The sequence below is a fragment of the Hordeum vulgare genome, chromosome 2H (genome assembly GCF_904849725.1).
Source record: "Hordeum vulgare subsp. vulgare chromosome 2H, MorexV3_pseudomolecules_assembly, whole genome shotgun sequence".
NCBI lineage: Eukaryota > Viridiplantae > Streptophyta > Magnoliopsida > Poales > Poaceae > Hordeum > Hordeum vulgare.
Window position 1 is genome coordinate 94,474,337 of NC_058519.1, and position 2,334 is coordinate 94,476,670.

At 44.6% G+C, this 2,334-nt stretch overlaps 1 non-coding gene across 1 annotated transcript; it reads left to right on the plus strand.

The window, feature by feature from the left end:
* Positions 1-954: 954 nt before the first annotated feature.
* Positions 955-1,035, plus strand: TRNAL-AAG. Its single transcript has one exon. It is a non-coding gene; the product is annotated as a tRNA-Leu (tRNA).
* The last annotated feature ends 1,299 nt before the right edge of the window (positions 1,036-2,334 follow it).

Below are 2,334 nucleotides of genomic sequence, written 5' to 3' on the forward strand. Positions count from 1 at the left end.
AACGTCTTTGCCACGGGATCATACATGATTGTAAGATGCAGTGGTTAGCCGTCTTGACGCCCCGTGCCGAAGTAATTCCATTCTTGGCTCCTGGATGTGTAAAGCCATAGGCCCTTGCTCACCTTGATCTCGTATACATGACACGTCTAGCTATGGCCACTGCCACACACTTGTTCACCTTTCGTTTTGTGCTCACCCCATACTATTTTTTAAAACAAAGGTAAAAATCTTGTCTCATCGATTAATTGAAAACATGACAACTTTCCATTTAATTACGAAAACCAGAAAAAATCATTACAAACAAACCACTCACAAACTACTTACATGACATGAAACTCCACAACCGCACAAACGACCCGCCAAACTCTCAACCGACACCGATTCTTACAACTTCGCTAGCCCTACACCCTGCGTATCACCATCTGTTATGAAAATTATCCATAAGCTCTCATCCGTACTGTAAAAAGCTTGTAAGCAGCTCTAGGTGTTGATGTCATTTCAACAATTCTAGTAACAGTTGCACTGGCCACCAGCCCAAAAGGATGGTCACATATGTCCGGTTACTCCAACGCCATGAACTTGATGAGAATAGACCAGTTGCCAAAATCATTTGCTTTCCAGTGACCATCCAAGGAAATTGCTTTTGAAAAGCCACTGTCAGCATCCCTCCAGTAATGTTTCTCTCAAGCACAAACACTACTCCCCAAGCTTGCCGATGACTGTCCTACTTGCAATTGCAAACCCTTGACTACGGATCACATAAGCTTGGCCACACTCATACTCACACTATAAGCAGAATAACTCTTCCGCACAGTAGATGGTAGATTTTTCTCTAGTATAGCCATAACTCTTCCGTACAGTAAATGGTAGTATTAGATTCACTGTCAGGCGTATGGTTTGTGGCCTCGGATCATGTTGTGTATTTTAGATAGCAAACGTGCAGAATAACAAAATGATCAGATGGCCGAGTTGGTCTAAGGCGCCAGATTAAGGCTCTGGTCCGAAAGGGCGTGGGTTCAAATCCCACTCTGGTCAAATTATATTTTTCCCTAAAACATTTCTAAAGAAATAAGCGACATGTATTATTTATTTTTCCTACCGAAATCAAGCATGGATCGACGCACGCATCCGAGACATGAATTGACTAGCTACTAAATCAAGTGGCGAAGATTTACTTCTGCTTCATACAAAGATTAACTGGTGTGGGTCCTGGAGCGTGAACTGGATCACCCCTGGGACGCAGTCCTCCGCGAGGACGGCCAAGACAAGCACCGTGACGTCGAGGGCGAGGCTGCAGACGACGATGAGTCACCCTGCTGCAGCCATATGAACGAACGAACCTGGAAGCAAGACGGCGAACGTGCGACACTTTCCACCCTCTGTCTTGGTTACAAGTTGTTGGCATGGATGGCTTGGCTGTGTTGAGCCCTCATGAAGACCCGAGTGCTCAGCAGCTCAACTATTTCCATTCTTGTCTTTCTTTTTCTCATAATAATACATGTTTCATTTATGTTATAAAAATCAAATTATAAGTCACGTAAAGATCGACATGACAAAACTGAAAAGATAGCATGCCATCGTTGAGTTTGACATCAATGTTCGTCACCTGTCTTCAACACCATTACATCATGTATGAAAGGAAAAAAACTGACGAATCACCTTCTCATTCGAGTTCGACGTAGCTCCATCGTTGATATGCAACTTTACGAAGCTCTAAGGTGGCTCATCAAAGATGAAGACATTGTCGTTAAACGAATTAGACCGGGGCAACACCCCGGACACGCCATCAAACTCTAGATCTGACATCCCACCACGACTAAGACGCCGAAGGAGGAAACCATACCTATCATCCATCAACCACGAGCCCAACACACGTTCTGTCTTTCAGATGTCGTCGATGTAGACCACGATCTGCATCCGTTTTTGGACTACTTTCGAAGCTCCGCGCCGATACTGGAGCAGACGTCGTCGTAATACGAAGCCCGAGAACATAAGTCCACCACAAGGATGTCGCCGCCGCCATGATATCCCCGCTTGAATATACTGATTTGTAAATCCATCATCGATCATAGAGCCGATCACGTGGTCGAAGAAGAATCCCAAGGTTCTTTATACAACATCACCATCGCTGTCGTCGCCGCCCGCGAAGTACTAAACCTAAAGAAAAACGATCCGCACCTGAGTGCAAAGGAAAACAGACACGTGCATGGTATAAATTCCGTGGCCGGTTTGGAAGTATTTGAATGTGAACGGCTGGAGTGGTGTGCGGTCCATTGTCCCTTGAAACAACGTATGATTTGTCATTTAAAAAACATACTAAGAAATTGTGAATTA